Source organism: Erpetoichthys calabaricus, chromosome 7 (assembly GCF_900747795.2).
Source record: "Erpetoichthys calabaricus chromosome 7, fErpCal1.3, whole genome shotgun sequence".
NCBI lineage: Eukaryota > Metazoa > Chordata > Cladistia > Polypteriformes > Polypteridae > Erpetoichthys > Erpetoichthys calabaricus.
In genome coordinates this window covers 171,057,148-171,071,320 of record NC_041400.2, presented here as the reverse complement: position 1 = coordinate 171,071,320, position 14,173 = coordinate 171,057,148, and the positions used below count along the sequence as shown (strand labels likewise).

Below are 14,173 nucleotides of genomic sequence, written 5' to 3'. Positions count from 1 at the left end.
GATAACACTGATCAAGTTTAATTAGCTGGTATTTTTTTCTCTTATTCTACATGCAGAAAAGCACCACAGCATGATTTTTACATTTATAAGACATTTAGAAATATTTCTATTTTTGCTATGGATTTAAATGCTTAACTCTCTTTTGTTGCTTTCATTATATTTTGCCCTTTCTCTGTGCAGTTCAGTCTTCTTAATGACAATTAAAAACGAGTGGAGCAGACACGCAGGCAAACAACACTGAATAATCAAAGGCTGGAACTACTTTAGCGTCAGAGCCACTAATTAGTAAATAATGGATTAGTTAAACAATTAGAAGACCTGGAAAAGTAGAATAGAAACCAAGATGAAAATATTAAAAAGTAAGAAAAGTACATTAGTCCCATATAACTGCTTAGTACATTTTAATACATTTTTTTTTTTTTTTTTTTTACCAAACTTAGTTTTCTAATTTCTTTATTTTTCCCAAAACACAGAATCTGGGAAATAACACATCGCTTAATTAGCCCAGGAGTCCAATTATAAACCTGTAGCCACAGTGGGCCCCCAGGTCCGAGTTTGGGATTCCCTGCTCTAGAGTAATGGCTCTTAAACGTTTTATTTTCACGACCCACTTTTGTCTATTTTGTTTCTTCACAACCCACAATCACAGTGGCACCTCACCCAGGGGATCCATCCCATAATCCTAGTCCTTTAGGGGTGGTTCCCCTGTTTAGAATCGCCACTGATCATAGTCCCTTTGGGGTGGATTGGTGGTTTCATCTTGCGAGCCATCGCGAGGCATTTCATAATCCATCTACGACTTTCCCATTCAGTGCTATTCACGACTCGGTGTGAACCAACGTCAGAAATTTTGGGTCGCGACTTTAAGAAACGCTGCTCTAGAGATTTGGATTGGAATCCTGGCCTGGTCCCCATCTCTACTGTGCTCCCTTTGTCTGTGTTGGTTTCCATTCCTTATCACAGTGATGCACTCGTTCAGTTAATTGGCTGCTCCATATTGTGGCCCACTGTGAGAGTGCCCCGTGATGAACTGATATCCTGCTCTCCATGGTTTGTTCCTGCCTTGTGATGGGTGCTTCCAGGATTGGCTCTGCTTCTTCATAAATCAAAACAGATGTAAGTGGGCACAAAAAGTTGTTATGATGCTGACTTCCCCTCTGTTTGTGTTTCTGCAGTTTTCACTAGATCTGTGGACTTGCCTTTTTAAATTGAACTGTAAGGGTTTTCATGCTGGCATCATTTTGGCCGTAGAATGAGATGTCTTAGAAAACTGCCAGCAATTCATCACCAGTGGAAGAGCTGTGCTTAATCGCTTCCTCAGGCCTTGCAGAGTGGTGCTGAGATTTTTATTGTTTACGACTCAAAACTGTTAGTGCCAGTTACTGACCTTCGCCTGCTGTGACCCAAGGGAAGACCCCAGGCTTCAAACAAAGGTTAAAGCATATTTTATCTTGACATAGGGCAAGCCTCCATGTTTACACATACATAGCCCTGAGTTGGAGCTGATTTGTATGTTAGAAGGTCAGATATTAGGGTGTATATTTACAAAACTGAGTGACATTTTCTGCTCTGCGGTTTTGCCTGTTCTGCTTCTTTATATTGCATTTGTAAATGGTATGCACAAGGACGCCGATATCCAGGTTTGATTCCTGGCCTGGACTCCCCATGTCTGCCGGGATTTTGTCTGGACGCTCCAGTTTTTCCTCTCACAGCGTTAAGTTCATTGTTTAACTCTGAAGTGTACGCAATAGCAGGGGGTCCTGCAGTGGTCTGGCACTTCAGCCAGGGTTCATTTTCTGATGCTGCTGAGTTAGATGTCTGTCTCCAAGTCCCTGAGCTGTATTGTGTGGGTACAGAAACGACAGTTGATATTTGATAGTCGTGCTTCTTGTCAGCCTACCCCAAAAACCTAAAAGTTACTCGGAGAAAAAGATTGGGTTGGTATATTCAACAAATGAGTGAACGTGAGCAGGCAAAATTCAAAGCCTGGACTGGATTAACATTCCACTAAGTAAAAAAGCTTTGTGTTTCGAGGTTTCGGAGCCCTTTTCCTCCATAATGACTCTTCACATGCTGTTAAACTTGACCTGGTGCCACTGCCATGTGAAGTCAAAAGCGCCTCATACTTGTGTGCATAAACGGTAATGTGCAGCTCATGCTTTTAATCTCTTGATTCTGTAGCTGCTACTTGGGAAGTGTAAAAACAAGCATTCAAATGTTTCAACTTATTCTCTACTATAACTTCGAATGCATGTATTCACCAGTAAAGATTTTTTTGGAAAACATTATCTAAACATTGATTAACGGATATGAACACTTTGAAAGTTAGACTGAATGAGGCTTTTATAGGAAACTCATATTTCACTTTTTTGACAGCCAGATGTTTTCAGATTACACAACTGCTTCTGTAACCGTCTGCTGCTTTCTAGGAAGAGATCGGCTCTTTTTTATCTCCTTTTCAGATCCTTTTGCTGTGCGAAGTTTATAATGTGGTAAATTAATTGACTGATATTGAAGTTTTATTATTGGAACCAGAGATATAAATAACTATAGTGTTGCTTGGACATACTGTAATTCAGGTCAGGTCAGGTTGGGGAGCACACCCTGGTATAGCACGTCGCTGCACCCACCACATGAGGAACCAACTCAGGATCCCAGTTAGGAACCCCCCAGGCAGACATGCGGTCCAGTCCCACCCTCCTGAAATGACCTTTCTATCTGCCACAGTCAGGTGTTATGTAGGCATCACCTTGGACTGGTTCAGCTGCTCAGGTCCTCAACAATGACGATCTGGTGAGCTGGATCACCCTCGGGGTCGCACCACATGGCCGTAGTGCCATAACTGACACTCCCTCACAATGCAGGTAATGTGCCTCATTCTGGAGTCCATGAGCAACTGCTCATTTGACGCAAAGTCACATCAGCGGTACCCAAGGATTCTCCGAAGACACACAGTACCGAAGGAGTGCCAGGTCACTGGATAGCGTCCATGTCTTGCAACCTTATAGCAAAACAGTGAGCACCAGGACTCTAAAGACTTGGATCTTCGTCTTTTTGCAGAGATATCAGGAGTTCCACAGATCCCTTTCCAGCGACCTCATGACCCCCCCATGCTCTACCAGTCAGTTTACTGACTTCACTAATCATTAATTCTGTAATTGGCTTTAGATATTTAAAGGAAAAAAAACAGAAACCTTTCAAATTTACAGGAAGCTTTATGTGTTGAGTAGTAAGTCTGACCTACTATTCTCCACAAAAGCATCAGATTCTTAAACCCTCTTGTACCAATTGTAACCCATCTAGCAGCACTGGGTGGCACAGGGCAGGACCCAGTCTTGGATGGTGTGCCAGGCCGTCACAGGACACATTTGCCACATCCACACTTACACTGGGCCAGTTTCGAGTCGCTGAATGACTTGACACTCATGGCTTTGGGGTGTGGGAGAAAAACACACAGACATGGATGGGGGGGGGGGGGGGGGCATGCAAACTCCACACAGACAACAGCTGGGGGAAGGGTTTGGATTCTGGGTTGCTGAATAGGTGAGGTTACAGCACTAACCACTGCGATCCATGAAATAAAGAGAATTTAATTCTGTACTGATAAAAAGAAACTTAGCTAAATGTAATGCTGAGTTTCTATGTAACGTTTCAGCTCGGTCACCTTTTCCCTCTCATAGATGCATCAAAGAGTTTTTGTTTCCCTAGTTTAGGTTTTTCATTTATGATGCATTGGGATTTTGATCTATCTACTATATAGATATACCATAGATATATATATTGAGCCATCTGTTTGGCTTTTGTCTGATTAGTCCGTTTCACTTTGGTTGATCAGTCATATGCAGTTGAGACAGGAAGCGCCAAGCTGACACACACGAGGATACTGGAAAGGGGTGTAAGGGTTCAATTTCTGGTTTTTATCTTTACAGAAAAGGAGTTATAATGAAGCATTTCAACAACGACAAAGTGAGTGACATACCGAGTGACATTGGGCTGCTAAATACTAATACAGTGCAACCTGAGACACCTTCAAAGTCGATCAATATCCAGTCCTTTAAAATGTATTCAATTACCTTAAATTCATCCTTAGGATATACAGTAAATCATCATAATCGACCTGTTTCTTCTTTAGCAATAAGTAAATTATTATACATTAGTACTTTAATCGTTACTATGCAAAACAAGTGCATTAATGTCCATTCTTAAAGTTTTTAAAATATAAACTCCAGTGAGCTCTGTTTTTTATCAAGTACCATTTTCTGAATACTGGGCTAGAAATCCATGTTTATCTTAAGGGAAAAATCTGCCATCATCATTTCCAAAATGGTTCATGGTCACAATGGTCTTCTTTCCCGCAGAGATGGTTGAATTGCTGCACCACAGCAATTTGCAAAAATGGCTTTCTTGATTACCTTGAATCAGTTGTGTATAATGTGACGCATAGGCAATGATAGGGGAGTTTCAACTGACACCTCATTCCACTTTCTGTGTTTTCCACTTTGTATATTTCAGAATTTTATTTATTTTGTAAAGATGGTTTTGAATCTTGCAACTGTTGGTGTTGTAATTTGAGTACACTGTATAATTTCGTTACCAACTACTGGTCAAAACCTGTTGCAGCAAATACCAAAGTGACAAAATTTTCAGAATAACGAATACTTTTTGTTGGCCCGGACAAACGTTCATACAACATCATGTTCAACAGATTTTGTTTTAACGCAATGTAAATTTCAGTATAACAAATGTTTTTTTGACCAAAAATGGCCACTGAAGATAATAATGTAATGCAAAAAATACTTAATGCCTGAGTACTGTCTTTCTTGTTAGACCAAAAGAAAGTGAAAGTCTGTTGCGAAATTTCCAGTCTCTGGCAGTCTTGGCGAGACTCAGCAAGAGCATAGGTGCGACATCAATCAGGTATAGCCAAATTCTGAGTCTCTGCTGATCGTCCATGTGAGTAGCTGTGTTGCGTGTGGATACTGTACTGTTCTCTTTCTTTACAATGAACAAAAAAGTAAGTAACGACGTCAGTTTATGCTGAAAAAAAGAAGTTACATCTAACGTCTCATTCTGTATTCATACCTGTATTTCTACATCTAATGTCTCATTTTCAAATAAAATATTTTTTTACAGTTTAAGAAGTGCTGTTTTTTGTACAGGTATTGTCGAGCTTGGGTCACAAAGTTGCACAAGAGACAGGAAGGTGAGTTCAGGTTTCCAGGGAAAATTAAGGTACTTTTTTTACTGTATAGAGAGAGCAGGTACAGTCTCAAGACTTCATTCAAAATAGGAGCTGTTAGGAGTCTCAACATGGAGGTAGTCTTCCTGGTTTAGCTGCCATCTTCAGATTAGAAGATCACCAGTCGCTCAGAATCACCGCTGTGGCAGGCCAGGACAGTGTGAGGAAGAGCAGGTCAAAGCCGGTGATAAATGTGAAGCGTTGTGCGACAAGCACGTTACGCGGTAAGCCTGAACCTGCAGAGGGCAACCAATTACCTCACCTTTGGTTTACTGTTTACCAGATGGAGCAGAGCAGCTATGAAGCTATCCTTGCACCTCTGCCATTAGAGATGGGGAATCGCCAATGAGCCTGGTCACAATTGTATATGTATTTTCCCCATATTCGTTATAGTGAAATATTTTTATGGTCCTATGAATTTCGTTACAACAGGATTCCACCTCTGTATATATTCTGACCCAGTAAGATCTGCCCTTTAATAATAATGGATATGTAAAGTGCTCTATGGATACTTATTTGAAAATAGTAAAAGCAAAGATAAAGAATCCTGTTTTTTCTACTGCTTCAAAACAGTAAAACTAGATGTATTACTTATACTACAGATATTTCTGTTCATGTTTTGTTTCCTGGGTGTTCCTCACATATTCACTGACACTTTTATACTGTTTGGAAGCTTATTCCAACAGCTATGCAAAGAGCACTCAAAAGTGCATTATTGGTAAAAACATTACAGAATTTTGTAGCTTATTCTGCTGTAACATATGCGTTAAACAGAACTAATTCTCTAGTTGTAAAAATATTGGTAGAAAAAGATCAGATAGATAGATAGATAGATAGATACTTTATTAATCCCATCTATATAACTATCTAAGGGGAAATTCACATACTACAGCAGCAGTATACTGATAAAAAAAACAATATTAAATTAAAGAGTGATAACAATGCAGGTATAACAGACAGATAATAACTTTGTAATGTTAATGTTTACCCCCCGGGTGGAATTGAAGAGTCGCATAGTTTGGGGGAGGAATGATCTCCTCAGTCTGTCAGTGGAGCAGGACAGTGACAGCAGTCTGTGGCTGAAGATGCTCCTCTGTCTTGAGATGATTCTGTTTAGTGGATGCAGTGGATTCTCCATGACTGACAGGAGCCTTCTCAGTGCCCGTCGCTCCGCCACAGATGTCAAACTGTCCAGCTCCATGCCTACAATAGAGCCTGCCTTCCTCACCAGTTTGTTCAGGCGTGAAGCGTCCCTTTTCTTTATGCTGCCTCCCCAGCACACCACCGCGTAGAAGAGGGCGCTCACCACAACCGTCTGATGTTGAAGGACTCCAGCCTTCTAAGGAAGTATAGTCGGCTCTGTCCTTTCTTACACAGAGCATCAATATTGGCAGTCCAGTCCAATTTATCATCCAGCTGCATTCCCAGGTATTTATAGGACTGTACCCTCTGCACACAGTCACCTCTGATGATCACGGGGTCCATATGGGCCTGGGCCTCCTAAAATCCACCACCAGCTGTCCTTTATTTTGAGTGTTAGATCATGAATACTGAGTGAAGGAAGTTCAAGTTATAGCCAATTAAATCAAAGTAGCAGAAAACTAACATAAATGGGGCTGACTTTAAAGGGTTAAGAAATGGGATTTTTGTAATGGTGGTGTTAGACCCCTGAGATACTGGGAGTGTTGGAAGCAACAGATTCTGTTGTCAGATTAGACCACCCAACACAGACTGTGCTGTAGAATGGTCAGGACGGGGTGGGCAGCCATTTACCTGAGATCACCAGACTGCCGACTGTGTTGGACTCTTCTTGCCTCGACCTTCATGTTCTTACCCATACACTGATATCAGACGTAGTGCTAACTAATTATGATTTGGTTGGCCTGAAATGCATTTGCAGCATAGATGATAAAGGCTTGGAAGGCCTGATCCATAGCTGTAAGTAATCCTGTGTCAGGAAGTCCAATGCATGAAACTTCAGAATAAGCCATCTGTGGTCTATAAAGAAGGATGTCCTTTGTCTGACAGATAAAAAGAAGTTTAATTAGCCCAAGTGAAAAGACCACTACTACTATTCACCACTATTTAGGCTTGTTATTACTGCTTAGTGACTGTGGGAATGTTTTCCATTGTGCTTTTCACACTAAGAACCAACTAATGCATAACTGTTATTAGCTTTAAGTCTTCTTTTTCATTTCATCGTTTTAATCCCCAAAAGTGAAAAGGTTTCTTTTAATTTTATTGGTACCTACCATAAGTACAGTATATCTGTTGTCATAAACGTCGGTGCTGACTGTACAAGTAACACGACAACCCTGCTGTCATGGCCAGTGCAATGGCTCAAAGAGAGCTGCCACAAAGCATTCTTGAGGACGATTGCAACTTTTATTTCAATGTCACTTCCTGCTTTTCCTCGGATTGCTTGTAGCGATTGCCCCTTCCCTCTCCCTGTTTACACTGGGGTTGAAACAATACCAACATTTCAAACTTCCGTACAATACTAGGAAAAGTATTGAAATTCCATGCCATTTTTGATTCCCTGTACAGTATATAATGTAACTCAGTAAAAAATTTATTTAAATAAATTGCAGTTTTGTAACACTGATGGAAACAAATAAGAGAAATTTCAGTCATTAAATGTTAAAGGTAAGAGTAGAGTTCTGTAAACAATAAAAAGCAAAGAAGTTTAAATCCGGTCTACATTTTTTTTTTCTACATTGATGAGAGCAAATATTGTTACTGAACAACAAGATGGTGTAAATGTCATTAAACGATAATTGAATAAGTATTGCAATCTTTTGTAAAATGTGCACATAAAAATAATAAAACAAACATTAAATAAACATTGAAGTAAAAGGGCCATGAACATGGTCTTTTATAAACTATTGTTATGTAAAGTAACACACAAACAGACCACTAACAAACACACTGGTAGGCTTTACATAAATACAAACGGTGTAAAGAAACTGCGGTGTCTTTGTAGATTCCACAATTTTTGCAATACCTGGATGTCGATATGCTCATCGGTGAGGCTGCTGTGTGCTTTTGTTGGGCTACAAATGAGCCCAGACGTACTAAATACACGCTGTGAAGCACAGCTGGAGGTGGAGTACTGTGACTGTTTATGCAACTGACCACTGAAAAGTTATAGTGCCTGACATTATACAGTAAATGTGATGAAATATAACTTTAAAATCACATGTAATGAAAGTACTGTGCACACTTTGCAGCGACAGTTGTAGATGCCACATCGGCTGGATGGGCCGGAAGGAAGGACCAGAAAGGGTAGATGGACAGCCCATTAAAAAGAGAAAGTATCGCTGGGGGTTTTTTATTCCCCCAGTATGCTAGATGGCAGCAGTCCTGGTTATCGGCACCCAAATCAGCAGGGGTTGCTGGGAAATGTAGTCCTACTGTGATGGACTTCCATGTGACCCAGAAGTACTTTGATCGGGCAATCGCCCTGGCACCAGAAATACTCCTGGGTATGTAATAAAAGGGACCACACTCCCTTATCCAGGCGAGTCGGAGCTGGGAGGTAGCGAGGCAACACTTGGCTGGAGGAGGGCAGTGCTGTGATGAGAACATTATTGTGAGGAGAAAAAATCCTGTGTTTATTGTGATATATTTGAGAGGAGCTGGTTAATAAATCAACCTTTACTTGAACCCGGGACTGCGTTAGTGTGTTCATGGTGGGGTTTGGGCTTGCTGACGCCCGGATTTCCTTCACACGGTTTAAAAATCAAGGGAGCGAAGGAAGTCTGTGGAACTTGAGTGAACAGCACAGAATAAAACTGGTCACTAATTACAGTAAAGCTGAAAATAATGGCAGACCCCTGTTTTGTTGCATTCAGTGCTTAACTGGATAAAAAAAATGTTTTAACCTGTAGAAGAAAAAAAAAGTCACATCCCAACTTCCAACACAACAGTATACAGGTTTATACTTTTTCATGTTTCTGTAAATTACAAATCCGATACCTCTCAAAATAATTAGCATTGAGTCGCTTGCAGATCTTGCCTACAGGCCTGCATGTATCTTGTGGGTTTCCGTCCCCATTTCCCACATAGCCAAAATATTTCCAGATGCCCTCTTTGTCAGTTAAGCATGCTGGCGAAAGCTCTGACGCTGCTGAATCTGCCATCCTATTAACACCTGTGAGTGGGTGGAAATGGGGCGGCAACTCAAGCCATGGAAAACCGGAAGTGGATTTGCAATGCAGGCTCTAGAATTGATACCAAGGAAGATGAGTATTGAAGTCATTGTAAAATGTTCAAATTGATGCTTATTGATATTTCGATACTTTTGACAACCATCGCTTACACTTCTTCAAACTTGAATTCTTTGTGATGTTAAACCAGTCTCTGTCACTGCACAGGGCCCTTTTATAAATCCACCTTGACATTTGCATGAAAAGCCTTTCCATGCCGTTGGTGATGCTTTGCCAGTATTCTCCGTCAACATACTCCGTCAAGTATTCTGCTGCTACGCTGTCCTCCTGGCTGCAAGCATATTGTGGATCACCGACTGAAATCTGGGACTATCCAGTGACTTTGGATTTGAATGTTAGTATTTTTGATATAAATACATGTTCTAAAATAAATGTGGTAACTCCACAGCAGAATTCATGCTGACAAGTGAGTGTTTGCTGTAGGTGTTCAACTATTTCTTTGACTTTAGCAAGGAGATCCACATCCAAAACACCTTGGAAATCACTGGTCTATAGCATAGGGGTAGCTTACATTAAAATGAGAACACATCAAGCAGAAGGCATTACTCATGTGTGGTAGAAATGAAACAAAAAGTAGAAGAAAGAAACTTATCCTCTAATACACAGGTGTCGAACTCCAGTCCTCAAGAGCCGCAGTGACTGCATGTTTTCATTCTAACCATCTTCTTCATTAGTGAGCCGTTTTTACTGGCAATTAACTTCTTTTGCATTAGTTTTTAATTAACTTGACTCAGGCCCCTTAATTGTCTCTTTTTCCTTAATTAGTAGCCAAACAATAATGAGACATCAAACAAGCCACCATATGACCAGCTCATCTGTGCCCATCACACAATATCTGAAAATAAATAAAGGTGAAGGTCTCAGTAAGGTTGATCTGTCAGGTCACCAAAACATTTTGAAAATGTTCTTAGAAAAAACAGAAAAATCAACAGATTTGCAAATGTCTGCTGTGGCAGAATGAGAGCCGCAACAAGCCATTGAATTAAATAACGGGCTTAATTAATGGCAAGAATCAGCTTCTCATTAAGAGACTGTTTGGAGTGAAATTGGTTGGAGTTTGAAATCCCAGTTTAGCTGGTCATCTGTTGGCTCGTTTCACGTCTCATTTCTGTTTGGCTGTCATTTAATGAAGAAATGAATCAATTCAGAGGACCGACTCCTTAAAAACAGGGCTATTGAAATGAAGGGAAAAGGAGTTAATTAGCAGTGAAAACTGCTCGCTGATTAGGAAAAGGGTTAGAATGAAAACCTGCAGCCACCGCAGCCCTCCAGGCCCGGAGTTTGACACCCCTGCTCTAGTAGGACAAGTTGATAATACCTGTTTGAGTCAGAAGCTAGGCAGGAGGAAAGTCGTTCATTGCGGCATTGATTCCCTTGCAGCACCATGCTGATGAGGGAGCACTCTGTTACAGCATGAAGAGAATGGTCAAATATTAAAGGTGTAGGTCTGTTTAATAAGCAACTGAATTTACATAACAGTGTTTATCAATTCATAGTTTTACTCTGGTATGTTCGTTGCTTTATACCCAAATGATCTGTATAAAATAAAAGTCTATTTTATTATATTCTTAATATTCTTATACTCTTTGGGTTGAGCCACCACCCTAGAAATTTCTATATATCTGTGGGGGGGACCCAAAAATGATGAGAATTTTTTTTTCTGGAGGCTGGAGAGGAGTTAGTTCCGACATTTACTGCTAGGTGCCCTCTGCATCATTTGGCCAAGCAGCGTCTTTGAGGAAAGGTCTGTAAGGTCAGTGCCATTTTTTTTCTTGAGCCTCTGTTAACATCTTCATCGATTTTGTGATGGCAGACTTGAAAGAATAACGTGTTTGCATCAAGTTCTGTTTCCTTTTGGGGAAAACAGCAGCAGAAGCTGTCACAATTCTCCAAGAAGCTTTCAGAGAAGAAGCATTAATAATAATAATAATACATTTTATTTATTTGTAGGCGCATTTCTAAACACTCAAGGACACCAAACAATAGATAAAACACAGATTATAAACAAAACTAAAATACAAAAATTAAAATCAGACAGAGCAATTGTAATCAAGAGGGTTTTTACCTTAGCGTGCTCAAGCGATTGCGTGATGCTGTGTGGATAAAAGGACCCAAATTGCAGCAATCAGGCGAGTGGCTTCTGCATCACAACAACACTCTTGCTCACACAGCATTGAGTGTGTGGCAGTTTATCACAAAAAAATGGGATGACACCGGTTTCCAGCAATCCTTCTACTCAGACCTTGTACCCATAATTTTTTCTCATTTCCAAGAATGAAGAAGGACCGTAAAGGAAAGCATTTTCAGGATGTAGAGGAGGTCAAGAAGCAGACAATGGAGGCACTGAGGGCTCTCACTTTGCAAGAGTTTTGGAACAGTTTTGAACAAAGGAGAAAGTGGTGGGACAAGTGCATTGTGTCTCAGGGAGAGTATTTTGAGAGTGATTCAATTTTTGAAATTTTCAGAGAAATAAATCATTTTTTTTTAATTCTCGTTTATTTTTGGGTCCCCCTTCGTAGAACACCTGTCCAATCTTGTTGAATACAGGTCATCTGATCTCTCGGTCATCTTTCAGTACATTTTGTGTGTTACGTCTTTATATTTGTGGTTCACTTGACCTTTATCTGGTTTCCTGATATTCCTGAACAGGTTTCTGACATTTATTAACCCTTTATGCAATTTCTTTTAAGATGAATGCTATGCTTTAATATGGAAAGCATATCAAAACACTTTTATCGTAAATGACTGTGTGACTTTAAAGCCTAATTATTTTTCCACAGATGCCAAGATTTCTCCTGTCTAGAGATGTTTTTCTTTATAATGTGATCATCATTTTTTCTGTAGCAGTCGGTCCATCTACTATTAAAACCTGTTTAAACTGTTTCAGTGTTGCAGACACTGAAGCCAATTTCTGAATGTGTATGGCACAAGGCAGGAAACAACCCTAGTGAGTGCCAGGCTATCACAGGGCACACATTTGTCAGGTCATTGCATAGTTGGCAGTTAATCTAACATGCCCATTTTAAGAGCTGTTTTATCCATTATCACATCTATTTCTTATTTTGTTGTTTATCTTGCCTTTTTATGTTATGCTTCTTATATTATCTTTGAGATGAATGAGGAAGACTAGAGTACCTGGGGAACAAATAGGAAGAGTACAGCAACTCCACACAGACAGTGACAGGCTCAGGATTCAAGCCAAAGATGCTACAACTGCAACTACACACAACGATCCAGTGAATTATTAACTAGTGTAAAGATCCTCATGTTTTGGAATATTTTGTTTCGGATGACTCCACTTGCTGTTATGTCCTTGTGGAGTGCCGAAAGTTGTTCAAAAGATTTTTTGAAAAAAATTTTTTTTTAACATGCTCTGTGCCTAAGAATAATTTTACATTTAAGACCATTTAATAGGTTAATCTAAGCTAAATAAAATGTTTTATAGCTAGGTGAGTTACAGGATATATGTATGCCCTAACAATGTGGTCAAAACTCTGGAATTGCCATTAGTAGTGTGATGAAAGAGAAACGGAAAATATGAACAATTCATAAAGTTTCTCCTTGTTGCTGACCAGTTGTGCCTTTTGCTTATTATTTCACCAGAACAATAAGCCATTTAACTAACAAGTGAGCCTAATTTGTACCAAACACCAACTTAAACACAAGCAATAGGAAGTGAGGGCTAAGTTTAGAATCTGACTTAATGTCTTGTGCTGTTTAAAGTATGTTTTTGACAGATGTCCTCAAGAAGGAAACTGCTCATTAATGGTCTACATTGGCGTGCCTGTTGTGATTATTAGCACACAAGATGGCAAATTGAGTGAGCAGATCTCCAGACCAGGACTTCACCAAGCCTGACCCCAGAATAGACCAAACCCCAGCCTGCCTGACCCCAAACTTTAAAGGCAGATTGTATGGGGCCAAAATGCAACTCAGGCTTTTAAACTTTTAAAGGAGAGGGAAAACCGCAAACCTCTGGCTTTTAGGACAACACAGAACAGAGTTCCTTATATTTTATTTAAGTATGTATTAAATGATCCGAAAATAGGATAAACAAGAAAAAAGCAAAATATAATACAAAAATGGTATGCCATTAAAGGCAAGCAAGTCTCACCCAAAATCCAGAAGGCAGAATCAAAAGTAGCGAAAAATTCACAAAACCATAAAATCCGAGCAGTACTTACAGCAATAATGAACACTGCACAGCTTGTCATTGAACGTCTGCTTAACCCTCAGTCAGAGTATAAAGGCCGAGGGCGGTCCTTAGCAGTGATGTCATGTTGGATCCGCCTCTTTGGGTTCCACCCACAAAATTTAAGGGACATAGGCAAATAGCATAAATATGCAATATGTAAACGGTAAATAATAAATACACAAAATAATACTTACAATAATGATATAACAAAAAAACAAATTCAAAACCAACAAAAATACCAATAAAATGGAAAATACAGTAATCCCTCCTCGATCGCAGAGGTTGCGTTCCAGAACCCCCCGCGAAAGGTGAAAATCCGTGAAGTAGAAACCATATGTTTATATGGTTATTTTTATATTGTCATGCTTGGGTCACAGATTTCAACAGAAACACAGGAAGTTGTAGAGAGACAGGAACGTTATTCAAACGCTGCAAACAAACATTTGTCTCTTTTTCAAAAGTTTAAACTGTGCTCCATGACAAGACAGAGATGACAGTTCCGTCTCACAA

The 14,173-nt window shown here is 39.9% G+C and overlaps 1 protein-coding gene across 2 annotated transcripts in view; it reads left to right on the top strand.

Annotated features, from left to right (window-relative positions):
- lhfpl2b (LHFPL tetraspan subfamily member 2b) overlaps nucleotides 1-14,173 on the top strand; it is a 251,811-nt gene that overhangs the window by 47,990 nt on the left and 189,648 nt on the right. The window lies entirely within an intron of this gene.